The 27,967-nt window shown below is 52.2% G+C and overlaps 1 long non-coding RNA gene across 2 annotated transcripts; it reads left to right on the top strand.

The window, feature by feature from the left end:
- LOC111775691 (uncharacterized) lies at window positions 1-27,967 on the top strand. Of its 2 annotated transcripts, XR_011423323.1 has the most exons (5): window positions 16-69; window positions 3,465-3,529; window positions 11,493-11,587; window positions 14,327-14,568; window positions 27,744-27,967. It is a non-coding gene; the product is annotated as an uncharacterized lncRNA (long non-coding RNA). The 2 variants fall into 2 exon arrangements; XR_002811615.2 differs by lacking the exons at window positions 14,327-14,568; window positions 27,744-27,967 and adding an exon at window positions 13,268-13,491 and having other exon boundaries at window positions 1-69.

Here is a 27,967-nt window from a genome sequence, read left to right on the forward strand (position 1 = left end):
AGACAATCGTTTCCATAGCAACCGGCTGTGATGGAGGCTGAGCCACTGCCTTTGGTTAAGGGGTGCTAGGTGAGGAAATTTGGCATCTCAGAGTCTAAAGGAAGTGTGTGAGAAGAAGAGTCCTTCTTCGGAGCCTGGAGGCCCCACACGCCGTATCACATGTGGACATCCGCTCTCGGGGGAGCCTGTGGTCTCTTGGTTTCATTTTTCCCTTGGAGACTTCCCCCGGGGAGCCCTCCATCCTTCTCCTCCCGCCCTGGTGGATGCAGCTGCAATCCTGGGGCTCCTTCACCGCCACCCGGAAATCCCCTTGGCTTCTCCCCTGTCGGGATGTCACATTTCCTGGATGCCACACCTTCCTTCTTTCTTGGTTTATGCCCTGGTTTTGGTGGAGCGCAGGGGACAAAATTTCTGAGACTGTTTCTGGGGAGTTTGATGCCATGCAGCTTCTTGATCTTTTGTATGTCACCACATTCTTTTCTTTTCTCTCTGGTGGCTATAACACCTTTTCTTCATCCTTAGTGTTCTGAAATTTCCCCATGGAGTGCCTTGGTCTCAGGGGGCCCATTAATCTGGAAACTCAGATCCTTCAGTGTGAAGACGTTTGCTTCTGAGATAAGTGTCTCACTTCCAATTTCTCTCTTTCTGGATCCCCTATTAGTTACACGTTATACCTCCTGGACTGATTTTCTGAAATTTTAAAATCACTTTTCTTCTATTTTTCATTCTTATTCTTTTGGTTCTGCTTTCTAAGAGATTTCTTCAATGTTATCCACCAACCCTCCAGTGGAATTGCGTCTCTCTCTTTTTAATTCCAATGATTCTCTTTATTTATTTCCTGAATGTTCTTTTTCGTTCTTTTAATAGGAGACTGTTCTTTTTTCATGATGCAGCATCTTCTCTTATTTCTCCAAGGATAATTGTAGAGTTTTGGGATATCCTGCTCTTTCCTGCATTGCTTCTGTTTGATCTGAGCCCCTTTCTCTCAGTTTTTTGGGGGAGGTCTCCGTCTTGTGTATTGGATGCCCTGGCTGCCCGGAGGCCCCGTGTCTGGGGGCCTGGTGCGTGGCTAGAGGGTGGAGGGTGAACAGGGCGGGGGCCGTCTGGGGGACACAATCTCGGTGTGTTCTTGAGCGGACCTGTTCCATCAGGGAGGGACCGTCTGAGCTGCAGCCTGGGTGGTGGCAGCTGGGCTGCCAGAGTTCAGGAAAGTGAGCGGGACTAGGAGGCGTGTAGACCTCTGTTTTGTGCCAGCATCTTGCCCTCGGTGAGGCCTTGGGTTCTGGAGTCTGACGCCCTCCAGATCCACGGCTCTTCTCTCACGCCGGGGAAGCGGGTAGTATCTGGGGGGGCTGATGCTTCAGATGCAGACTTTCCGTGGGTGCCTCTCTTCGCAGCCTGACTTGAAGCCCCGCTCTGAGAAGCAGCTGCTCTCCCCTGCACTTGAGACTTTCTGGGCTTTTGCACCCGGAACCCGCCGGGTCCTGGCTTCTGCAGCTGCCAACTTCGATTTCGGCCTTCTCTGGCCCCCCAGCCAGTTATCCCTGCTCCGCTTCTCAGCGGGGACATTTCGTTGCTGTTGCCTTCTTCCTCTCCTCTGCTCCTGTCTTGTTTATGGCTTCAAACCCCTTCGTCATTTTTGTGCCATGTTGGGAGGAAGCGAGGTAAAGAGTGGTTCCTCACGTGTGCACAGCACTTTAGAGTTTCCAGAGCCCGTCCACATCCCTCCTCTCACTTTATCGGCACGAGAGCCTGGGGGGACCAGGCCGGGAAGGCGGTTTTCTCTGCTACATTTAACCAGAAATCTGAGCATAACTCCTCGAGCAGCATTTAGACAGAAGTGAAAGAGACTTGGAAACGGAGCTGAGGGGTGGTTTCACTGCTGTCGCCCTTGCGTCCCGTGCTCCCCACGTGGAATTTAATGAGAAGTGAAATGCCATTGGCGACGCGGGCCCAGTGGGAAGAGGAATTTGGAATCAGAGCTGCCTGAAACAGCCTGGGTCCAGGGCACCTGCAGTAAAATTGCTTTGATGTAGTAGCTGATGATGTGAAAATTAAAAGGTGAAAATCAAAGGCAGAGCCTGGTGGTGATGGAAGGCATTGAGGGGGCCCTTCGGGACTTCTGCCCTCTCTGCTCAACTCCTGGTTTTCTTTTCAGGCCTATCATTTCTGCTGGTTGGCATGGGGGTGTGTGTGTGTGTGCATATGTGCATGTATTTGCATGCATCCGTGTATGTGCATGCGTGCATCCATGTGCGTGAGCATACACCCACATGGATATGTGTACATGCACCCACGGGTGGGCATATGTGTATGTGTGTATCCATCAGTGTGAAAACATGTATGTGCGCGTGCATGCATTTGTGTGTGTGCAGGCATTTGTGCACTGGGAAAGAGTGACAGTTTGTGAATTTCAACTAGGTACAGTGGAGAGCAAAGGACGTAGACCTGAATTCAAGGACACCCAGACTCGTTTTATCTTAGGCAACTCTTTTGCTTTCTGAGTCTCCATTTTCTTATTTGTAAAATGAGGTTTATGATGTCGAAGCTGGATACCACATGGGAGGGAGGTTGCAAGAGTTCTTGGAGAGATATATGGGGACGTTGTAAAGGGTCAAGGATCAGGCAAATGTCATTCATCCATCCATCCATCCATCCATCCATCCACCCATCCATTCATTCATTCATCTGAGACACACTCATTGAGCATTTCCTAACAGGACTCCTGATGTGAGGAATACAGTTTCTCTAGGGGGAAACAAAGACACAGGCACCTACGACACCCCGTGCAGAGAACCTGGAGGAGCAGCAACCCCAGTGAGAGGAGGAGGGGACCCCTTAGAGGTGAAGGCAGGAAGTGGGGCAAGAGAAATTGACACTGCACAGGCAAAAGAAGGCAGGAGCCTGGGTTAAAACCCCTTTGGATGGAAGAACAGAAGCTCAAGTGGGTGGAGGTGGAGGGAGTGTGAGCTATCTGGTGATTTGTGGAGGTGGTCCTTAATGGGCTGGACACCATGATCCTCCGGTCCCCTGCCCGCCCTCCCAGAGGGCAAGATCTGGGAGTGCTCGCTCCTCTGCTTATTCTTTTATTCATAGTCAACTTTAACAAGCATTTATTAAGCTCCCACTCTGCTAACCCGGCTGCAGGCTCTGGGGATGTAGCGACGGCCCCACCCGGTGGCACTCAAAGCTGAGACCCCTGTTAGCAGCCCCACCTCCAGGTGCACCCTCCGGACTCAGGCTGTCTGCAAGGGTTCTCCCGGAACAATGTCACTGCGGAATTTTATGCTGTTTGTTCCCCTTCCAGGGGAAGGTCTGCCAATGGTTTTTATGACGCCGAATAAAAAGGTTTTTTTTCCCCCTTTGGATATTTTTATTTCACCTTTAAAGGATGTACAGTAAGGGTGAGAACATCTCGATGAAATCTCTGCAGTAAATAACTCTTGGATCGCTTTCTCATGCAGGTGGAAGGACAAAAGGACAGGGCAAGCTGGAGATGGCCTCCTCACCTTCCTCTTCCTCACAGCAGGTGGGTGGCGGGGCTCAGCTGGGCGGGTCTGACCCCCACTGCTCTAGAGGAGGGGTGGAGGGCCCTCCCTGTGGCCCCCGGGGTCCCTGTGTCCTAGCCCCTCTCTTTCCTCTATGGGAAGGGGCCGAGGCTCCTTGGCCACCTACTGTGTGCGCCACAGGCTGTGCTAAGCACTTCGTTGGTGTGAGGGCCAGAGTGGTCGGGATGGACCCGGTCTGCTTGGCTTTGGCTCCTGCCTGCTCCACATGCCAGCTGTGAGACCTCGCCAAGTTGTTTGACCCCTCTGTGCCTCAGTTTCCTCATCTGCAAAATGGGAATGACAACAGTACCTACCTACTAGAGTTGTAGGGGTGAAGAAATACATTCATGCAGGTGAAACACATAGAAGAGACGTGGGATATAGAAAAATGGCAAGAAGTGTTAGCTATTTTATTATCATTATTTCATCCTTTTTGTCAGCTGAACTGGCCCTGGCTGTGTGCCTGTCTCATTTCTCAGCTGAAGGGTGTCCGTGCTCTCGTTTGAGCCTGTGAGGAAGGTGGAGTTGAGTGTCCTGCTACGGCCATGCAGTGGGAGATCAGGGGACAACGGATCCCAGGGGGAAGTCCCCTTCTAGAAAAAAGCAGCCCCCCGAGGCTTGTGCAGCCCCGACAAGTTCTATTCCTGAGGCATCTTTCTGAGATTTTCCTCTTGGAGCTGGGAGGCAGAAGACCCAGAAGGGGGATGACTTCTCCGAGGCCGACGTCACCCCAGCACGGAGCCAGGGTCTGCACTCAGCTATCTCCGTGGACTCCTGGGCCCAGTCTCCTTCTTCCCTCTGGGGAATCTAGAGACGTGGATCCATCCCTATGGGGGCCTCAGACTTAAGAGGTTGCCCCCTGCCGCCACGCCCAGGAGAGGAGGGGTCCATGGTTGTAACTGGTGGAGATTCAAACACTTGACTCTAAGCTGGGCTGTCCCATGCATTGTTGGTGGCTGGGCTGGGGAGGGGGCCAGGGGGCGTGGGGTCAGCGATGACATGCCCACGGGCCCTGCTGGACTGAGAGGCACCGACCACAACCGTTTTTAATGAAGCTGTCAGCTGGGCCTCTGGGGCACGGGGAGCCGACTGGGCAGAAAATCATCAATTTACACAGATAATGAGTCAGAGGCTTGCGGGGGGGCGAGGGCAGCGGGGTCAGGAGGGCAGCGCGGGAGGAGCTCTGTGGGGAGACCACGGCACAGACAAGGCTCAGCTCGGGTGGTCCCAACCAGCTCCCTGCAGGGGCTTCTCCGTGGCCTTCAGGTCAGTTCTGCAAACCTGTCCTCAGCATCGGCTCTGTGCCAGGGGCTGAGCTAGTGCTGGGAACAGAGACGGGAGCGAGGCGAATCCGTGCCCTCAGGAAGCTGGTCCGAAGGTGGAGACAGACGCCAGGTGGTCAATTACACCATGCTGTGATATTGGCTTCAGAAACGCAGATAAGGGGCTGACTCGGGCATGGGGTCGCCTGAGTTTTCATCTTGGCTGGGCTCCCTCCTAGCTTCAGGACCTCATGTGGGTTACCTCACCTCTCCTTGCCTCAGTTTTCTCGTCTGTAAAATGGGGTGGACTATAACAGAGCTGTGACTATTATTGCTGTGTGACAAACTCCCCAGACTCAGTGGCATAGAACAACCCCCATTTTGTTGCGTGTTGACGGGTTCTGAGGGTAGGAATCTGGCCAGGGAGCAGTGGGGATGCCCTGTTCCTGCTCCACAACGGCTGGGGCCTCAGCTGGAAGACTTGAATGTCCAGGGGTGATGATCGTGGCCAGGGCTGCAATGGTCTGGAGGCATCTCCCTCACATATGACTCTAAGGCTGGCCTCAGCTGGCACTGTAGACCAGAGCCACTGGCGGCCGGTGTGCGGGGCTTGGACTTCTCGTAGCATGGTGGGTTCTGCAAGGGAGCATCCTGAGGGGAAGTGCCCAGAGATGGGGAGACCATGGCAGAAGCCACAGGGTCTTTATCACCTAGCCTGGGAAGGCACATGCCTCACTACTGCTGCCCTCTATTGGCTGAGGCCATCACAAACCCACCTAGGTTGAAGGGGAGGGGAGAGTTTTTAAACTGTCACTCTACTCATAGCATTGGATAATTAAATATGAGACATGCAGTCAGTCTCGGACAATGCCCATAAGCACCCAATACATGTTAAGTGTTATTGTAATTAGTGTTGTTGGGGGAGGAGGTGGTTAGGAAAGGCTCCAGAGTGAAGGGATATCAGAGCAGGGTTTTGAAGGATGAATAGGAGTTTGCTATGCACCACCTAGGAACACAGTTCAGGTAGAGGAAACAGCTTAGGCAAAGTCAAAGAAGGCTTGAAGCAATGATGTGTTCAGGGAAACCATCATTTGGTGTTGTTGTAGCATTGAAGGCAAGAAGGGCACAGCCGAGGTTATGTTCGAGGGGTGGCAGGGTAACGGGAGCCAAAGCAGTGCCTGTGGGCCCAGCCGAGAAGCCCAGATTCTGTCCCAAGGGTATCAGGGAGACATGGAGGAGTTCACGCAGGGGAGCGACACGGCCCTGTTTGTCAGAAAGATCATTCTCTCTCTTCTCTTTTTTTTTTTTTTCATTAATGTTATGATAGATTACAACCTTGTGAGATTTCAGTTGTACATTTTTGTTAGTCATGTTGTGGGTACACCACTTCCCCCTTTGTGCCCTCCCCCCACCCCCCCTTTTCCCTGGTAACCACCGATCAGATCTCCTTATCAATATACTAACTTCCACCTATGAGTGGAGTCATATAGAGTTCGTCTTTCTCTGACTGGCTTATTTCGCTTAACATAATACCCTCGAGGTCCATCCACGTTGCTGTGAATGGGCCAATTTTGTCTTTTTTTATGGCTGAGTAGTATTCCATTGTGTATATATACCACATCTTCTTTATCCAATCATCAGTTTCTGGGCATTTAGGTTGGTTCCACGTCTTGGCTATTGTAAATAATGCTGCGATGAACATAGGGGTGCAACGGACTCTTGAGATTTCTGATTTCAGGTTCTTAGGATAGATACCCAGTAACGGGATGGCTGGGTCATAGGGTATTTCTATTTTTAACTTTTTGAGAAATCTCCATACTGTTTTCCATAGTGGCTGTACCAGTTTGCATTCCCACCAACAGTGTATGAGGGTTCCTTTTTCTCCACAACCTCACCAACATTTGTCGTTCTTGGTTTTGGATGTTTTTGCCAATCTAACGGGTGTAAGGTGATATCTTAGTGTAGTTATGATTTGCATTTCCCTGATGATTAGCGATGATGAACATTTTTCATGTGTCTATTGGCCATATTCATATCTTCTTTTGAGAAATGTCTGTTCATGTCCTCTGCCCATTTTTTGATCGGGTTGTTTGTTTTTTTGTTGTTAAGCAGTGTGAGTTCTTTGTATATTATGGAGATTAACCCTTTGTCAGATAAGTGGCTTGTAAATATTTTTTCTCTTCTCTTTTTTTTTTTTTTAATTTTTTTTAAAGATTTTATTTTTTCCTTTTTCTCCCCAAAGCCCCCCGGTACATAGTTGTGTATTCTTCGTTGTGGGTTCTTCTAGTTGTGGCATGTGGGATGCTGCCTCAGCGTGGTCTGATGAGCAGTGCCATGTCCGCGCCCAGGATTCGAACTAACGAAACACTGGGCCGCCTGCAGCGGAGCGCGAGAACTTAACCACTCGGCCACGGGGCCAGCCCCTCTCTTCTCTTTTTTTTTAAAGAGCAGCACCTGAGCTAAGATCTGTTGCCAATCTTTTTCTTTATCTTCTTCTCCCCAAAGCCCCCGGGTACATAGTTGTATATTTTTACTTATGGGTCCTTCTAGTTGTGGCATGTGGGACGCTGCCTCAGCATGGCCTGATGAGCAGTGCCATGTCCACGCCCAGGATCCAAACCAGTGAAACCCTGGGCCACCAAAGCGGAGCACATGAACTTAACCACTCAGCCACGGGGCTGGCCCCCAGAAAGATCATTCTGGCAGCATTGTGGAGGCGGGGTTGGAGGAGTGGGGAGGCATTACAGGAGAAGATGAAGAGGGCCTGACCTAAGTGGGCAGCGGTAAGGAGGAAGGGCGGGAGCTGGATGCAGAGCCATTTAAGCTGCCACCTCAGCTGGATGAGGGATGACCGGAGGTGGGAGGAGAGAGAGCGGTCCAGGGGAGGCGCAGCCCTGTGGCAGGAGCGTCAGGCTGTGTGCGGGTGGGTGGTCATAAACATCCACCTTGTTCCTGAGCAGGGCTGGGGCACGTGGCTGGCACTCAGTCCCTCAGGGCTGGGCCTGATCCCGCTGTCTCGCTGGAGGATGGCTTCAGCTCACCTCCGAATCCTTCCACATTGACGTGGGCCACGCCACTTGGGGTCCTGTTGGCTGTGGAGGTGAGGAGAAGAGGAGTTGAGAATACCCTCCTTGAGAACAAGGGCAATATCTTTTCCCTCCAGATGCCCAAAGTTTGGGAACAGAGGGGTCTCCATCCTCAGAGCCTTTCCCCAGGCTGAGGACCACGTGTTGGTGATCTTGGCTAGGGGGGCTGGGGGCCACAGAATGTCAGGATTCTAGAATGTTGGGATGGGACAGCCCTGGGAGGAAGCCCTGAGGCCGGCTCTAGACAGGGCTGGGTTTGAGCCCTCCCTGTGCCTCTTCCTGGCTGTGTCGTCAGGACACTGCGCAGGACTCCCTGGGGGGTTGCTTACGGGGTTCGGGGGAACCGCAGACGGAAACAAATGAGGAACGATGTCTGTATCCATATCTATATCCGTCTCCTATTGTAAGGAATTGGCTCACACCATCACAGAGGCTGAGCAGTCCAAAATCAGCAGGTGGCAAACTGAAGACCCAGGAGAGTTGATGGTGTAAGTTCCAGAGGGATGTGCCAGCTCAACAGGCAGGCAGAGGGAGCGCATTCTCCCGACTCCGCCTTTTTGTTCTACTCAAGCCTCCAACACAGTGGACGAGGCCCACCCATGCTGGGGAGGGCGCTCTGCTTTACTCAGTCTGCTGATCGACTCGATCTCGTCCAGAAACACACTCACAACACATCCAGAACGACGTCTAACCAAATATCTGGGCGCCCGGTGGCCCCGTCAAGCTGACACAAAACATTAACCGTCACACAAGAGATTGCTTAGGGCCACCCAGCCAGTGAGCGGGAGACCCAGAGCTCAGTCTATCCCAGGCAGAGGTGGGACGGCCAAGAGCAGAAGTTGCTGCCAGTGCCTCTAAACCACAGCAGGAGGCCAGAAGTGGCCTCCTCCCCAGAGAGAGGGCTGCGTCTGCGGCCATGGACCTGGGTTCTGGTTCTGGCTCTGCTCCTTTCTAGCTGAGCGGCCCTGGGCGGTCACTTCTCGGGAGCCCCGGTGTCCTTCTTTGTGCAGAGAAGGTGTTGTGTGAGTCTAGGATTTGTCGAGTGCCCATGTCACCGTGAGACAACATGAGGGGGTTTGGGGCAGGAGACTAACATTTAGCAGAGAGGACAGCAGAGGGGTCCAGATGTGGGTGCTGGAGCCAGCATCCCAGAGCCACCAACTCTGTGACCTTGCAGGAGTTGCTTACCTCCTTGTGCCTCAGTTTCCTCACCAGCAAGTACGGATCCAATGAGATAATGCATTCTAAGTGCAGAGCATCGTGTGGAGCTTGTGCAAACCCTCCAAGAATATCAGTCGTGAGTATTTGTCAAGGGCCCACCATATGCCTGCTGTGTTGGTTACATAAAATCCTCAGCTCATCAGATCATCCCAACGGCCCCAAGAGGTGGTGTGGCAGAGGCAAGACGATGTGCTCCACAGACCTTGACTCCTTTTCCTCCTGCACACACAGTGGACTACACTTCCCAGCCTGCCCTGCAGTGGGGCCACGTGACTCGATCTGGCCAAGGGAATGTGAGCAATGTAATGCACGCTGCCACCTCCAGGCTGGCCTCTCAGATCTCCTGCATGAGGCTCTGCATGTTCCCTCCTTCCTCCTCGGTTGGTTAACTGTAGAGGGTCTAAAGCAGTGGTTCCCAACCAGGGCGATTTTGCTCTCCCTCCCGCTGGGGAGACTTGACAACACCTAGAGACATTTTTCGTTGTCACAAGTTGGGGGAATGCTACTGGGGTCTAGTGGGTAGAGGCCAGGGATGTTGCTGAACATCTCAGAATGCACAAGACAGCCCCCACACTGAGGATTATCCAGCCCAGATGTCAGTAGAACTGACTGAGACTCCCTGGTCTGGAGGGTCCCTGGGCCCGGGGATGGTCTAGAAAGATGAGCCTGGGCCTCGAATGACTGTGCGGAGCACAGCCTCCTTGCCCCCAGGGTGTTAGACTGGAAGTAAGAAACATGTCTTTAAACCACGGAGATTTGGCGGATTATCTGCGAGAACAGTTGGCCTGCCTTGACTAACGCACCTGCTATTGTTAAGCCCATTTCATTGACGAGGCAACTGAGACACAGGTCACAGAACTTGTAAGTGACCGAGTGTGAGTTTGAACCCAGGTTTGCCTGGCTCTGAGACCTGCGCTTGCGTCAGTATCGTGCAGGCTCTTTAAAGCTCCTGCTCCCAAGGAGAAGCCTCATCATCGTTTCTGTCCCCTCTGTCTGCATCGCCAAGGGGATTTTAGGTGGTGGCAGCTGCAGAACGAATCACCACATTGCTGCCGGGGCTCCCCTGCTCTGAGGCCTCCTGCTGTCGGGCGGCACATGCTCCCCAGGACAAGGTGGCTGTGTCCCCCCAGGTCCCATCCTGGGGCAGCCCAGGTTGGTTATCTGTGACACTGGCCCCATTAACAAGGGCTGGTGCGCACCCCCTGAATGTGTCCGCGGTCCTCTGCAGGGAGCCCCTCCCATCACATTCTCTGATCTCCTGAGCCAGCCTCCACCTGCTCCAGGTTTGAATTTCCGAGCAGGTGTCTGAAGGCATCTCGGCTCCCCGTTAATTTCCTGACTTGGCTTCCCGAAAGGCAGAGGGCTCGGAGGCGGCTGCCTGAAGCGATGAGGAGATAGCAGTGTCTGCTCTGGCTTCCAGCCTGTCTGCCGGGGCACCGCTGCCCATCACGCCACCTGAGGGCCCCTCCCCTGGCCGTCCCGCCACTCAGGGAGCTGAGAGTGGGGGCTGGTGAGCCTGGCTGTGGCTGGGCTGCAGAGCCTCATCAGGGAGAAACACATGTGTTCCAGCCCCCACAAGTGTGTGTGTGTGTCTGAATGAGCATGGTGGCGTGTTTACCTGCACCCATGATCCTAAGAGCTGGAGGAGCCGCCAACAGGTCATTTGGCACAGAGGATTTTTCTGTGTGTGCACAAGTTAGCACCCTGCCAATGCATTTTGGGGAGGGAGCCCCTCCTTTGCTTATGTAATTTCCAAGGGGTGAACTGAAGCCTGTACCAGTTTTCTGATGGGTAAGTCCTTCCTCCAGTCTGCTCAAAGTCCCTCTTGTTGCAGTCTGGGTCCATTGCCTCGATTTTGTGGAAATAGATGACATCTTTTTGCCTCTCTGATGTGAGCCCTTCAAATACCTGAAAACAGAAATTGAGCTCCTTGCTCAAAATACTTCCCAGATTCTCTTTTGCAGACCAGGCAAACCCACCTCCCTAACTTTTTTTTCACAGGTAAGGAGGACTGTGGGGGAAATGCACAGTAGGAAAAAATGTATCTGCAAGGTTCCTTTTTTGAGGGTCTTCCTTTCCTCCTTTAAAAGTTCCTATGGCTGCAGAAAAAGCACAGGCTATGGGAGCCAGGCAGACATGCGTTCCAAACCCTGCGTGGTCATTTATGAGCCGGGCAACCTCAGCCAAGTTATTTAACCTCTCTGAGCAAGGCTCAATTCTGGCACTTTGCACTGAGCAAGTCACAGAGCAGATGCTCAATGAACGTTTATTTTCTCCCCCTGCCTTCCTCCTTTCCTCCTCTCCACACTGACTCTGGGAATCAGGTGCCCGTGTTCTCCACCCCATCTCTCTCCCACGTTCTCTCTGACCCTTAGCTGCTGCTGCCTGGAAAGGATCAGATGTGCTCATGGCCTGCATCGAACCTGATCAGCTGGATGTGGGATTGGCACGGGCCACGTGCAAAGGGAAAGTAAGCAGTCCTGGTGGGACCCCAGGCACCAGCCACAGGGTGGGTGAAGGGAGAAGGCTTTCCCTGTTGCCTCTGCTCATGGAGCCCACTTCCCTCCAACCCCCCATCACTGAGTCCCTCTCTTGGCATCTTCTCTGTGGGTTTCCATCAGCGCCAGTGTCTCCTCTCTTAAAGCCACGACCCCAGCCCTGCTGGTCTTCAGGATGTGGTATGACGCAGGAGCACTTGACTCTGCCACAGCAGGATGCCCAGGGTTCTTAGAATCTTAGGGTATTGCAGGCATTTTCCAGATGGGAAAACAGGCTCAGAGTGGGGCCACGATCTGCCCAAGGCTTCCACCGAAGTGGGGTGAGACCCAGGGACCCTGACTCTGGGTCCACTGTCGTCTCCACTGTGTTAGTTAGAAGTGGAGCCCAGTTGTGACCTTACTCCCTGGGAGCTGGGAGATGCAAAGGTCCCTGAACAGAGAGGGGCGCGAGGGTGCTGTCGGGAGAGCTGCCTCTCTCCTTTCCAGGAGGAGAAAGGAAGAGGCCCAGGCTCCCTGAGGGAGGAGCCTCAGGAGGATGGTGGCTCATCTTCCTGAAGCCTGGGGCAGTGCTAAGTTCTTAGATCTGCCAGCAGCCTTTCAAATTGGCTGCTGCCACTGCCCTCAGCGTGTTGCACAGATCCTCACAGAGACAAGAAGCAATTAGGGAGTGGGGAGGAAGGGAGGGAGAGAGAGACAGAGACAGATTCAGAAAGAGATGGAAAGAGAAAGTGAGAGAGCAAGCGAGATGGTAGGACACAGAGCAACACATTCAGATACAGAGACAGACAGACAGCAAGACAGATGGAGAAACAACAGAGAGACTGAAGTGGAGAGAGACGAGGAAATAGATGGAAAGTAAGTGTGAGACGAGGGACACAGAGAGATGTGCAGAGTGAGGCAGAGGCAGCGGGGAACATCCTCACTGGGACAGAGAGCTGGAGAAGAGAGAGAGCTTGGATGGATACACGCACACGCCGAGTCAGAGAGAAAAAGAAATTGAATTGATTTAAAAAAAGACACAAACATAGACGTAAAGCAAGCAAGGGGATCCAAGGCATGAGTTTTCTTTTTACAGAATTTGGAGTTTTGAACTGGTCTGCAGGTGATGGGGTGTTCCTTCTCAGAATCATGAAATAATCAGTTTGGGTGAGAAAACTCTAGGGATCAGACAAATAACTGCGTGGAAGTTTGCATTTTCACACACACTTGAGCTTTGCAAAACCCCGTGAAGTGGGATGGACAGGGACCATTGTCACCAACATTTAGAGGTGGGAAATGGAGGGTCGGTGTGTTCTCAAGGCCCCCAGTGGGGAAGGGTCAGCGGCGTTTGCACCTCGGGAGCCTCCCTGGAGACCTTGCCCTCCTTGCTCTGGTGGTCTCAGCACGCCTTCCCGTGTTCCCAGGAAGTCTGCCCCGGGAGCCAGGAGCACATTCAGAAGCCGCCCTGGATCCTGTGCCCAGTACATCCCCCACCCCAGGGTGGCTGGAGGGCGCTGGGAATTACAGCAAACTCGTAATTCATTCCTGCCTCTCACTGGGGGCCGCCTGCGGTCGGAAACTCCCCTCCTCCCTTTAGCAAGTCAGAACTCCCACGGCAGGTCAGCTTGAGCGTTGAGGGCTCAGAAGGAACCACATGCTTCTTGTCTGCCTAGAATCCCAGCCACCATCTGACACCTGCCTTCGTCCCAAGGTGAGATGTCCAGCGTCTCAGAGGGCAACCAGGGACTTCGAGAAGAAACTTTCCTTCTTCCCTCCTCCCTTCCGTCTCCCCTCTCTCTTGCTCATTTTTCAAGTGTTCAGTACATGCCGGGCAACTGTTGTAGGTAGTGAGGAATATGGCACTGAGCAAAATCAATAAAAAATAGATTTAAAAAAACCCCTGCTGTTAAGGAATTTACATTTTAGAGGGGGTGACGAAAACAAACAGAATTTTAAAGATAGCATTATTGATGATGACATATGTTATGAGGGGAAAAAGTAAAGCATGGAGGGGAGATAGGGGCTGTTGGGGGTACAGTACATAGATGAGAGCCGGGAAGGCCTCACCTAGCAGATGATGGCTGAGTAAAGATCTGAAAGAGCAGAGGGGCATGTGAATATCTGAGCACGTGGAACGGCCCTGAGGCCGGAGCAGGCCCGACAGGGGTGAGGAATAGCAAGGAGGCCAGTGTGGCTGGAGCAGAAAAGACGCAAAGGAGAGTGAGTGGCAGGCGACGAGCGCAGAGAGACAATGAGGAGGAGCAGAGTGGGTAGGGCCATGAAGGCCACTGTCACGACTTTGGCTTTTACTTTGAGTGAGATGGAGCCATTGGGGGCGGTCCCGGCCTAACTCCGATTGTAACGGGATGGCTCTGACTGCTGGACTGAGCCTGCTGTGAAGAGGGCAAGCGCTGCCACAGGGAGACCAATTTTCCGACATCAGCGAGGTTCCGAGAGGGCAGAGGATGGAGAGGCACGGTTCCTGCTCTCCAAGCGAGTCGTACTTAGTACAAGACGTGGGGGTCACGGGGACAGGCCACCTTCACTTCCACGCTGTGCACCCCAGATGGAAAAAAGGGCTGAACTTGCCACGTAAGCTTCTGAGTTAGACACAGGAGGGAGGCGGAGAAGAGCAATTTTAAGTAGATGTTAGGTGCTGAGCACGGTTCATACCTGTACGATTTAATTTAAGTCATCACACCAGCTTATGAGATATTCTTCCCTTTTTCTAGACAAGGCCCCCGAGGCGCACAGTGGTTAAGGAGCTTGGCTGAGCCTACGCAGACAGGCGGGAGCTTGGTGTCCAAATAGCCGCGGCCCTCTGGGAAAGCCCCGTCTAGCGCCTCCGGGCCGCTGCCTCGCCTGGGTACCCTCCCTCATCCCGCATCTGAGAGCCCCAGGCCCGCGGGCTGCTCTGGAGCGTCTTGGTTCCCTCCATCCCTCTTCAGGGGAGGCTGGCTGAGTCCTCGAGCGGGTGAGTCAGACTCGCGCAAGCTGTTTCCTCTACCTGGAACGCTCCTCTCCAATCCTCTTTCCTGGCAAACCCCACTCACCCTTCGAGTCTCAGATACCAGGTTAGTTTCTTGCCCACCCCTGGATGAGGTCGGCCTCCCGACCACGGGCCTTATCCAGCACTCAGGAATTTTCCTTCAGAGCTCATCTCGGGGCGAAGACGGGAGGGGAGGAGACAGAGATGCCCAGGGAGGGACAAGTAGGACGCTGGGCATCAGGGGCATGGGAGGGTCAGGATGGGCTGCTTCCACAGCTACGCGGAGGACCGGCCCAAGGACACGTGGACCTGCCGGGGTCAGGTGCGCAGTGAGCTGCGGGCAGTGCCTGGACGCTGTCCCCCTGACTGTGAGACAGGGAGATTTCCTTCATCCCTTTTGTTATCTTCTCTTCCTCCTCTCCCGCATTCACAAGCGGGTCGGGGGAGAAATCGAGGGAAATGGATGGGCCCCTGAGAAGTGAGACGTCTGTTCCCACACACACAGTGGGGCCTGAACCTGGGCGGAAACACCAGCACCCATCTCCCAGTTGGACCCCCTCCCATCAAGCCACAGCCCCTTCCCACATGTAGGGCCCAGCACCTCTTTGCCCTCCTCGCTCATACCCTTCCCTGCAGCTGGAGGAACGGAAGGACCCGCCCAGCCTGGGGTCTGTCCGTGGCCGCCTCTCTGCTGCTGTGGCAGGGGACGGGCTTTTCCCTCCCCTCCTTTCGCTCTGCACTTCCACTGGGGCCCACAGCTCCCTGTGGGACTGGCAGACACGTCGTCCAGAGGGATGGCTTAAGTGTTCCCGGGGTCTGGTGGGGCTGTCGCTGGCGGAGGCAGCGGGTGATGGTGACCATGAGTAACTTGGAGGCAGTCAGGGGTGCCCCCTGCATGCTCTCACTTAATCCTAGGGAGGGAGGATGTTGGGGACCAGGGCAGGAGACAATGGTTGTAGGTGACGAGGAAAGGTCCACGTTGGTGAAGATAGTTTTTTATGGCCTGGTCTCAGGCATTTTGGTTTTGTTTTCCCTTTGTCGGGAGAAGATCTGGTCCAATGTTATCCCTGTTATTTGTGTTTCTCCATCATCGAGACATCTGAGTAATTCATTTGGTGCTGGCTTCTTGTAGCAAGCTGCGGGAGTGGCATGGGAGAAAGGACACAAGCCAGGAGCTAGGAGACTGGACTTGCCCTGAAAGGCTGGGTGACCTAGGGCCTCACTTGTCCTCACTGGTCCCTGTGTTTGTAGGATTAGGTTTGACCGGAGAACCTCAGGCTCCTGGGTGGACCTTGGCAGGTCAGTGTGGCAGATGGATGTGGCCAGACCCTCTGGAAGGTGACTCTGGATTCTGTGGGAGGTAAGGCCTCTGGCTGCCACCAGGCTCTGCATGTCTAATGTCGTCTCATGCTGGGAAACTCCAGGCTGGCCTCCCCTTGCCTGGCTCATTTCCCTGCCTGGGCATCCTCAGTGAGGTTTTGACCCCCATCTGTCTCTCCCTTCCTGATGGAAATTTCCCGCCAATGCAGCCATGGCCTCCGTGAATCCCAGCTTCTCTGGGTCTGGGAACACTTCATTTAGCAGACGTGAGGCTGTGGGTCTCCGCCTCGTTCTGACCGTCCCCTGGCCAGGGAGGAGTGTGAGGACAGATGGAGCTGTCAGATGTGAAGAAGGATGCTTCTCTCCTGGACCTGGACATCCCTGCTTAGTGGTGGTGGTGGTGGGGGGGATGGGCTCCCTTGGGGGAAACAGGCTGGGAGGGACGCTCTCTGTTTATTCCCCCTGGTTGGTGGCAGGAATAAGCACCAGGGGCTAGAAGACAGGGCCCCAGTTTTGGCTTAGGTTCTAACTCACTCTGAGCATCTCTCCCTCTCTCTCAGCCTCAGTCTCCTTAACTGTAAAATGAGGTGGTTGGGTGATGTCAATATTCTCGAACGGTGGTTCATGGGCACCTGCATCAGAGCCGCCTGGCTGCTTGTTAAAAATGCGGAGGACCGGAACCCTCTGTAGATCTTCAGTGCCAAACTCCTGGGCAAGGGCCTGGGAATCTGTATTTTAGCAAATGCCAGCCAGTGCTTCTGATGCATGTGAAGGAAGTCTGAGCACAGCTGGAGCAGAGGACCCCTCAGGCCTTCGGGCATTAGTGCCATCCTAGCCTGCGTCCCTCATCTCTGGTGATCAAGGGCTTGGCGCCACGTGCCAATGTTATGTCACGTGAAGTAGGAGGATCTAGGGCAGTCTCTCTCTCTCTCTTTCTTTAAATAATGGCATGGCACTTTTTATTTTTTTTAATCAGAAAAATAAGCCGTGCATTTCTGGGAGGGAGACGCTGGGTGAGGACCAGAAGCCTAGAGAAGAGATTACTCGGAATTACATCCTCAGGGGATGCTGTAGGGGAGAGGGATCCACCTTAATCTGTGCGGTCCTGGAGGCAGATCTGGGACTCAGGGTAAATGCTGAAGGAAGCAAGTGCTTCCCAACAGTCAGAGCTCCACAGGCCGCCTTCAGCGGTGGTGAGTGCCCCGTCCATGGGGGAGTGTAAGCTGGTGTTGTGTAGTCTCTTGGGAAAAATGTGGTAGAGGAAGAGCCTCAAGCAGCTGGTGGATTTGAAGACATTTCTGAAGCTCCCTTCCAAGTCAGAGCTGCTAGGACTCCATTAAAGTCAGGCAGTTTTGCCCGTCCATGACTTAAAGCAACGTGTGCACACCCATGCACACGTGCTCGCACACATGTGCTCACACACATGCAAAGAGACACTCGTGCGTGCAAACCTTCAGGCACATGTCCATGCGCACACGAGTACACGTTAGCCTCCGCGACACACACGCATGTTTCCTTATGCAGTAAGTGCACCCAGGTCCCCAACCATGCGTGCATGCATAAACACACACGCATGTGCGTGCAGATTCCATCCTGCGGCCACCCGCCTCAGCCTCTGTCCTCCACCCGTCGTTCCCTCCCGTGCTGAGCCGGGGCGTCCCTGTGCAGCTTCCAGGCTGGTCTCTGGAGTCGGAGCCTTAACCTCCACTAGCTCTCTTATTTCCGGCACCAAATTAAAAGTGTGACCCAAAGTTAATTACTCTAATTGAATTTGGCCCTGATGCGGTACACGCGGTGACGGGAGGCCCGGTGGAGGTTCGGCCTGCAGGAGCAGCAGGGGACACCTGAGGATGTAATGCGTCCTAGGGGCTCTGCGGGAAAACGCCCCGGAGCCTTTTTCTCTGCTGTTTCCCTGCCGCGCCCCCGGCCCCGGCCTCCAGACTTCCTAGAAACCTCACGGTGCTTTGGGAGTGTGGCCCTGGGCAATATTTGAGGACACAGCAGGCCTCTCTCCGGAGGCCAAAGCAGAGGTGGAAAGGGAACCGTGCACTACGTGTGTGCTGTGCGCATGCACATGCGGATAGAGCCCATAGTCCAGACCCTCATGTCAAAAAGCCTCTGGGGAGCCGAACCAGAGCTTGTCTCGCGAGAACACGCTGTTGAAGTCTCCCTGAGCCTTCCTCCTTGGACAAAGCTGAGAGAAATGAGGAATACTGCCTTTGCTGGACGCTTGGAAGCAGCCAGCCCTTCTCTCCTCCAGCTCAAATTGCTCATCGGCCTGCTAGTCCTGCCTTCACTGCCCCCTCAGACTTGTCTGTTCCTTCCCCACCTGTCCCGCTCAGGAATGTCGATTTTAGGGGCTCAAATCCACCTTTCCCTAGTCAGCAGCTCTTCCCCAAAAGCTGTCTCGTCCCCACATTTGAACATGGGGCCCTTGATGGGTGCTGGGGCTGGAGCAGCTGGGGTGGCATCTGAAGGAGAATTAGGATTTGTGCCCTGAGGGCTCTCACTCGAGAATCAAGCCCAGATTTGGGGAAATCCTGATGGGGGAGGCAGCATCTTAGAGGGGGATGATGGATCCTAAAATCACAGATTTTAAGGTCTTGAAAATAGCTCTAAAATATGAAGCTGATGTCAAGCCTCTGGCTGATGCTGGAGTAGCTTCCATAGCATTCCCACCTGTTTGCCCACCCCCAGGGATAGGAGCTCACTACCTCCTACGGTTGAGCTGTGATCTGTGTCCTGTAACTTTCCTCCCATTGGTCCTACAGCTGTCTCTGGGGTCACGCGGGACAACTCTGTCCCCTGACAGTGTGTAAAGTATTTGGGGATAATGTATAACGTTCTCCACTGGACTTGCTCTTCTCAGGGGAAAGTTTGTCAGCCGTCCCTCACGTGATGGGGATGTGAGTGTGTCGTGGCAGTAGGGGTAGGCTAACTGCTGTTGCATATCACGCCCAAATCTGAGCGCCTTCACTCACGTAGCAGAAGCTGACTTCTGACTCATGTAACTAGCTGTCCAGCGCAAGTATTCAGCAGGCGGCCTCCCGTGCAGTAATTCCACATCCCAGTTTCCTTCCATCTTGGGCTCTGCCCTCCTGGAGGAACTTTGAGTCCTCTCCTTTTAGCCAGTGGGTGGGTCCTGCCGGGAAGTGATGCATGTCATTGTTGCCCACACTCCATTGGCCGGAACTCAGTCACATGGCTGCCCATAACCGCAGGGGAGGCTGCGAAATACAGTCTGGTTCTGTGTCCAAGAGGAAATGGGAAATGGTTTGGTGAACTAGCCAGTCCCTGCCATGCTATCCTTAGGTCACCCTCCTCCACTCATTCTCCGGCTTGTCCATACCTCTCTTAAGTGTGACACTCGGACAAAAAAAAAAAAGGGAATGGGCCCTGTGGCATAGTGGTTAAGTTTGGTGCGTTCTGCTTTGGTTGCCTGGGTTCGTGGGTTCAGATCCTGGGTACGGACCTGTGCCACTCATCAGCCATGTTGTGGCAGCGACTCATATATAGAGTAGAGGAAGATTGACATAGATGTTAACTCAGGGCTAATCTTCCTCAAGAAAAAAAAAAAAAGAATGAGGAAGATTGGCAACAAGTGTTAGCTCAGGGCTAATCTTTCTCAGCAAAAATAAATAAATAAATAAAATGGGCTGGGTGTAGCCTGACCAGGTAGTAATGAGAGCTCACCTTTTCCTGGGCATCTAGTACAGATCTTCCTCGACTGATAATGAGGTTACACCCTGATAAACCCATCCTAAGTTGAAAACATTGTAAGTTGAAAATGCATTTGATCCACCTAACCTACCAGACATCATAGCTTAGGCTCCCCTGCCTTGAATGTGCTCAGAACACTTACATCAGCCTCCAGTTTGGCCAAACCATCTAACACAAAGCCTACTTTACAATAAAGTGTTGATTATCTCCTGCAGCTTGTTGAATACTGTACTGAAAGTGAGGCACAGCGTGGTTGTCTGGGTCCAGAATGGTTGTCAGTGTAATGGTTGTTCACCCTTGTGTTCACGTGGCTGATTGGGAGCTGCGGTCACTGTCACTGCCCGGCATCATGAGAGAGCCATCCTACTGTGTATCCTTTGCCCTGGAAAAGATCAAAATTCAAAGTTGGAAGTTCGAAGCATGGTTTCTAGTTTCTATGGAATGCACATCACTTTCACACTGTTGTAAATTTGAAAAATCATAAGTCAAACCATGGTTAAGTTGAGAACTATCTGTATGTTCTAAATGGTGATGTGCTGGGACCCCTACCAGCTCCTGAAAGCCACTTTGGCACATCTCTTCCAAGTTCTGTTCTCAGTGAGGTCCGCTTGGTGGCTGGAAATGGGCCGTGATGGGAGTGTTGAAATCAAGGAAATGGGCACATGCTACAAGCCCAGGCTCTGTCTCCCCCTAACCTGATGTCGGCACCCACTCCAGCTTCACCTGTCGCATCACAGGAGCCTCACAGAACCCTATGGGGTAGCCTTTGTTGTTTCCATTTTATAGTTTAAGGAACTGAGGTCGTGGAACTGGCCGAGCCGCACAGTCCAGACACGATGGAGCTGGGGCTCCCACTCAGTGGCAGCTGCTCCGAAGCCTGTGCAGAGAGGGGCCAGCCGCTGACTGCCGACCTCAGCACTGCCTTCTGACGGTCGTTAGCATCAGGAAAGTGGGCCCAATCTCAGCTGCTGGCCTTTTGGATGGGATGCCCCTCCTCCTCCTTCAGACTGGCAACTCCTCACACCAGGACCGGATCTCAATATTTGTTCCGGAAAGTATCTGGCACCCAGTGGGGATAACGTAAATATCTGTTTAACTAGATCCAGTAGACGGTGTCTTCGGGGAGCCTCTGGTCTGTGAGGGAGAACAGACCTATCCCCAACACAACTGCCAGTCTGATGGGGGAGGTAGAGCCCGGTCCTGGGGGCGCCCCAGTCTGGAAGGGGATAGAAGGGCTCCACTCCCAGAAGCTCCAATCTGAAGACAAGAGGAGTCTTGGCCGCTGTCCTATGGGAGCTCACATTTATTGGGGAGCCACAGTTCTTCCCCGTAAGGAGCTCCTAATCAGATGGGGAAGGAGTTAGATCCAACTCTGTCACCACTGTGTACTGGTGGCTATGGGGAATTCTGGCTGGGAATCAGGGGAGAGAAAGTTGTTAATATATAGGGGATGCTGATGGAATCCTCCACCCCAATAGCCAAGAGCTACTTGAGTCTGTACGTCCCAGCACAACATCTTCCCCTCCAGGAGCCCAGGGACCTGAGGGCAGGTCAGAGGAAGTAAATGGTCCACAAAAGAGATGCTTGATGCCTCTCTTCTGTCCCCTGGAGACTGAGCCTTCATTCTTCTGGCTCCTGAGTGCATGTCCTGGATGCAGGGCCCAGAAGGGGGTGGGCACGGGGGCCGGGGACGCCTGGCTAAAGTGGGGTGCTAAGCCCCCAGGTGCTGCCTGCTGGCGTCCCTGTGCTCCTGCAGAGCAGGTGCTGGGTGTAATCACTGGGAGCGCTGATCTGCAGCATGCATTAGGAGGAGAAGAAGGGAAATTGAATTTTGCTCTTAATCCAATTAGGGAAAAATACCAGGGATGGCAGCTTTGTGTGTTTGTTGCTCACTGGTTCATCCAGCCATTATCTGGGCGTTCTGTTCAGCTGCATCACTGAGTGAGCACTAGGCACAGGGAGTGTTAGTGCCCTCTGGGGCTGATGGATGAATCTGGAAGGAGGGTCAGTGGCGCCTGGCAGGGGGGCATCTGGGATGAATGAGAGCTGGCCTGAACTTCACCTTTCGCTAGGTGACCCCGACACTGGCCGGCCCACTGGGCAGTGGGTTTCTAGATCCCAACCAACAGGATGGAATTTGGCAGAGTTTTTCTATGTCCTTGATGGTTGGGCTGGATCTACGTTTTCTAGTAATCCTTTCTCCTCTTCCACTTATTCCTCTCTCTCTTTTCTTTCTCTTCTTCATTCTCTAGGAGTTACAAAGATGTGAGGAGTGAAGCAGAGTTCCCAGCAAGGGATTAGTATAAATAAAATAGGAGAGAGGGAGAAGGCTAGGGAAGAGACTGTCTTAGCTGGAGGAGAGTTGGGGGGAAGAACGGGGGTGCTGGAGCAAAGGCAGGGAGCAATAGATGTTTGTTGGGAGGGGCAGTGAAGAGACAGATCCTTCACATTTAATAAGGTCCTAGAACTTGAAAGACTCTTCATTTTTTCCCCCCAGATCAGCAAACTCAGACTCAGAAAGGGTAAACAAGAAGCCCAAGGTCACACAGCAAATGCTAAGAGTACTAGATATGTGTGTGTGTGTGTGTGTGTGTGTGTGCATGTGTGATGCAGAGGTGTCTTGGTTGGGGGCAGAGTTCTGACTCAGTTTGCCATGTGGTAAGCTTGAGCATCTGTCCGCTTGGCTTTGACCTTGACCATACAGGTAAACGGTTCTGCATGGGGCGGGCTCACTTGCTCCCAGACCGGGATCTCGGGGCTTGGGCTGGAGCTCTTTGTTTGACCTGTTTTTTCTTCTTTTGCGGTCAAAGTCCTCCCCGTAATGATGGCTTTGGGGAAAGCTGTGCTTTTCCTTCAACCGACTCCCTGCTGGCTCCGACTTCGTGGTGCGCGCATCAAGTTTCCCAGGGTCGACTCTGGCTTTGTTTCTGGGACCTCTGCTGTTTAAAAAGAAAAAGAACAAAGTTGTTCTTTTACTTCCAGGGAGTGAGTGTCTCCAGAAAGACAGCTCAATGTAGAGTGATAAGGACAATCTACGAGGGCCCTGCTAATTTTCCCCGATAGTGTAAGAAAAATATCAGAGTCGGATCCTGCCACCAACCGTCTGTGTGACCGCCTTCTCTGAGCCTCGGTTTCTTCCCTGGGAATGTGAGATAATTAGACTGGAGTTTCTCTAAAGTGCATTTTAGTTTTAGTCACCTAGAATTCCATGTTTATGCCTCAATTTCTTCCTCGGTCAGAGATATTTATTGAAAACTCCTTTTGTCCAAACGCCCTGCCTCTCCCACCTCCCCATCTCCATTCGTGGAGCATCTTAAAGCACAGCTGCAAAGTAATGCATCTCATTGCACAAGCAACGAGAGGAGATGTTAGCACGAGATCTTGCTTAAGGGCGTGGGCTCTGGAAGCTGACCTTTAGTTAGAATCCTGGCGCTGCCACTTATTAGCTGTGTGACCTTGGGCTAATTCCACCATCTGCCTGGATGTCAGTTTCCTCATCTATAAAAGTGGGGATGCTAGTAACACTCGTCTTACTGGGTGGAGAGTCCATGAGGTTATCTACGTAAAATGCTTCATGCCAGTCTTGGCGCATAGGAAGTACTCCATAAATGTGAGCAATTGGTGTAATTACCATGCCTGCTTTGCTGTATATGACAGTAAAATCCTGCCTAAAATTCTTCATCCCCACCCCTCTGTTGCCCATAGCTACAGTCCAGACCCCTTAGTGTGGTTCACCGTGCTCCCTCTGACATGGGCCCCAATTGCGTTTTGAGTTTCCAGTCCCTCTTTCCTCCAAAAACCTGTGAGAACTTTGTGCTCCAAGAATACTCAACTGCTAACAATTCTCTGAAATTATGACACTGATTCACTGTGAAATATCTTTGTATAAGTGAGTACCCTTGCTAGAAATGTCTGTCCTCACCTTATCTTCAAAACCTGGTCCACATGCCCCCTTGTCTGTGATGACTGCTCTAACCCTTCAAGCAGGGGGAAGCACTTTCTTTGGGGGAAATAATGCACCCAGAACACTCTGTCACTGGATAGATTCCCTGCGAACTGACAACGTTTCTTTACTAATCTATCTTCATTGCTGTGAGCTACCTGGGAGTGGAGACAATTTCATTTTTATTTCTATCCCCAGTGTCTAACCCAGTGCCAGAGTTAACCCTGCTCCCAGCCAAGCCATCTCTCCATTGCTTGAGCGTAGAGTGGGTGCCAATGAAATTTTCTGAGTTTCCTGTGAAAATGGATGTTGGGGATGTCAAGAGCAAAGAACAAATTGGATGATGTTGGGGTGGGGATGCAGGAATAATTCCAGAAGTTTTCCTGAGAAGGTGAGTCTTGAGCTGGTTTTGGAAGTTCAAGGTCTCCTTCATGGGAGCAGGTGCCTTTGGGGACCTGGTACCGGGTATCTCCATCCCTGCTTAGGAGGAACAAAGAATCAGAGAATCTGCTCATGCAATCTCCATTCCCAATCTAGGTCCCACCGCTACTCCTTTCCTCGTGCCTGGAATGTGGGCATCACCTGGATTGCTCTTTCTCTCACCCCACATACATCTCCACAGACACCAAGCCATAGATTTAACCTCCAAAATATTCCTCCAATCCATCCACTTCTCTCTGCTTCCTCTATTCCCATCCTGGTCCAAGCTGCCATTACCCTTTGCTTGAATTGTTGCAATAGCTTCCTAACTTATGTGTTTGCATTCACTCTAGAGCCTTGTATCAGTTAGAATTAGGTTAGAGTGTGAGTAACAGAGACTCAGAATTACATAGAAAAGTCTAAGTGAGCAGCTTAGGGCTAGCATGTTGGCTCTGCTCTATGGCATTGTCAAGTACTGAAACACCTTTTTTTTAAAAAAAATACTTTGCCCTTTTTACCTTGCCATCTCATGGACCAAGAGGGCTGCTTCAGCTCCAGCTATTACACCTACAGTCCAGCTAGCAGGAAAGAGGAAACTCCCTTTAAAGACACTTCCTAGATAGTGCACCCACCAATTCCACTCACTTCTCATTGGCCAAAATTGAGTCATATAGCTACACCTGGGTGCAAGAGAGATTTGGGCTGGAGTCACATGCCCATTGACCAGGCACTGAGGAAGAAGGTGACTGGTGGCCTTGGGGGACAATTAGTGGCTTCTAGTACAAAGCTGTGACAAATTCTTCATCATTTCACTCCCCTGCTTGAAACTCTTCAGTGGCTGTCAAATTCTCTCAGGGCAAAATTCAAAATCTGAACATGGTCTATGAGATTCTTTATGACCAGATCCTGCCTCCTTTTCCCCAGACCCTTTGTGCTCTAACCATCTTCCCTCTCACCTATGGGCTTTTGCAGATGCTCTTCCTGCTGTCAGGAACATTCTTTGTTGCCCACACTTTCTCTTTGATATAACATCAAACCCTTTCGGCCCAGCTGATTTCAGTGTAGCTGTCATGGACACTTCCAGGCATTCCATCATTGTCCCACCTCAACCATGGGCTGCGTTGCCTTCTTGTTTTTCTAATGCTGGGCTTTCTGCAAAGCTGTGGAAACCATGGAGCCTGTGCACAGGCTGAGAGGTAGGGTAGTTTAAGCCCTTGGGGGTACCCACGGGGGCCAGGAGTCAGTGAACAGATGTGCCCACCCTCCGTCCTAGAGAAACCATGCTAAGGTGCATTCCTAATGGTTCTTTGGAGGGTCCCGGCAGGACTGAGACCCGGTTGCCCACAGTGTAGCCAACTCAACCATGTACCTTTATTGGTTTTTCTCCTTCCTTCTTCTTCTAACTGTCCAGCCCTGCTTACTCTGATTTCCTGGGACCATCTCCCAAGTAAACTACCTGTGCCCAAGATCTTGTCTCAGGTTCTACTTTTAGGGAAACTCCAAGTATGACATTTTTTTTTTTTTTTTTTTTTTTTAAGATTTTATTTTTTCCTTTTTCTCCCCAAAGCCCCCCCGGTACATAGTTGTGTATTCTTCATTATGGGTTCTTCTAGTTGTGGCATGTGGGACGCTGCCTCAGCGTGGCTTGATGAGCAGTGCCATGTCCGCACCCAGGATTCGAACCAACGAAACACTGGGCCACCTACAGCAGAGCGCGCGAACTTAACCACTCGGCCACGGGGCCAGCCCCTCCAAGTATGACATTTGATGCTAGAGGTGGTCCTAGAAAGCCCATCCCCCTCACGGGATTCTAGAACATCCTCACCACTCAGAGGGTAAGAGGGACTCAATTGCAGGTGGTTAGTCGGGTGTGATAAACTCTGAAGTACCGAAGCATCTCAGTTACTGAGACTCTCGCTTAGCGGATTGCGTGAGGTCCGGTTAGAAGGCAGACAGTACTGAAACCTGGACCCAAGAGTTAATGACAAGGGAGGCAGCACTGAAAAGGAGATGGAATGTGCAATCTCCACACGTCTCCTGGGCTCAAGTCAGGTCCCCGATAGAGAAGGAATGGGGCCCTGAGAATGGGACATTTGGTGATGCACCTGAGAACAGTGAACTCCTGGGTTCCCCGGAACCGTCCTGGCTGGCCACAGCAGCCCCCTCCCTGCAGTTAGAGCACTCCACTCCATCAGCTTCTCCTTGCCTGGAGACCATGCAGAAACCTCTCCTGAGGTGACTGCCTTGCAAGATGATGCTTGTCCAACCCCAAGATCTGTCCCATGCAGATCAATAACCAGAGGCAGGTCTCAGCCTAGCTCAAGTGAAGAAGCATAGTCCCTGCGATGGGAGGAAACAACTTATTCTCTGAAAGAGTTGCAGGAGGACCTGGCTAATATATGACAGTAGGAACTGGGAACTCTGTATGGGAGTGGAATTTGAGGGGTTAGACTCGGGGTGGGGTGGAATATAGACTAGAAATTGGATATTCATTGACATGAGGACACTCTCCCACGGCTCAGGATTTAATGCTCTGGCAAGGACTCCTGGAGCCAGTCCTAATCTGCTGCTGGGATGACTCCTTGAAGATATCAGAACCTTGGCAGAGCACTGAGGAAGGGGTCAGAAGGCTCAGAGAAGTGGGTGTAGTAGAATGTATTTATTGTGTGAAACCAGGAAACCTACCACCTAAATCTGTGTGCCCTGGCTGGGGGCGCTGATAGGGTTATCCACCATGAAACCAACGAGGAATACACTAGCGAGGGAGGCTCCAGCATCGCCGAGCAGCTCAGGGGTGATGGTGGGAGATGCAGCTGTAGAACTGAGTTCCGTTGTGTCAAAGGGCATGAGAAGATTCGGGACTAGCAGAGGTCTAGTGGAGGCATCAACCATCAGAGGCAAGGTAGTGAGAAGCAGGACCAAAGTGGCCATCGGGATGCCCTGGCACCCAGGGAGCTTGGGCGATGGATAACACACTATAGTGTTCCCAGGGACTAGATAGATAGGCAGCCAACTTGGGTATTCCAAGACTTGTATAAGCAGGAAAAATAAACTGGTTTTCTAATGGCTGATACCAGCCACTGCAATAGAAAATCATGATTCCTCATCCACTTTCCACGTCTGAGCTAGTTCTCAGAGCAAAGTCCATCAACTGGTGGAAAGACCGGGTCCTCTTGAGGAAGAGTCTGCATTACCACCACAAGTGTGTGCAATAAATATTCTCTACTCCTTTCCCAAAGGGACCCGTGGCCATTCACCAAAGAGAGAGGAATACCCAGACCTTTTGAGGGCTATTGGAGACAGGGTCTGAGCTATCACTGATGCTAGGAGACCTGTAATACCATCAAAGTTCCCCAGTTAGACTGGCAGTGTCTGAAGGCCAGGTGATAAATGGGGTCCTGCCTATGCTCACTTCACTGTAAATCTAATAGATCCATGGACTCCTCTTGCAGAATTTCTTTAACCCCTGTGTGCATTATTGGGATGCATATACTTAGACATTGGCGGAACCCTCACATTGGTGCCCCTACCTGCGGAGTAAGAGTTTTTATGGTAAGAAGAGCCAAATGGAAGCTCCTGAAACTCCCCAGCCCTCAGCTAAGATAGAAAGTCAAAAGCTATCCAGGTGGAATTGTAGAATTAGTGCCACCCTCAAAGATCTAAAAGACGCAGGGCAGTGGTCTCCATCACATCCCTATTCAGTTCACCTGTTTGGCCTTTATCCTCACTGGGTTTGATTTTGTGTTCCTGTTTGCAGTGCCTCTGTTTATATTGCTCTCTGAGGGATTAAAGCGTGCCTGATTTATCAGCGTGGGATCCCACAAAAACGTCATCTCGGACCAAGGGACTCATTTCACATAAAGGAGGTCAACACGGTCATGAGGCATGTAATTCTCTGTTCCTACTATATAACACGTCGCCTGGAAGCAGCCGGTCTGATGAATACTGGAACAGCCTATTAAAGGTCTAGAGAAGGTGCCA

The sequence above is a fragment of the Equus caballus genome, chromosome 11, assembly GCF_041296265.1.
Source record: "Equus caballus isolate H_3958 breed thoroughbred chromosome 11, TB-T2T, whole genome shotgun sequence".
NCBI lineage: Eukaryota > Metazoa > Chordata > Mammalia > Perissodactyla > Equidae > Equus > Equus caballus.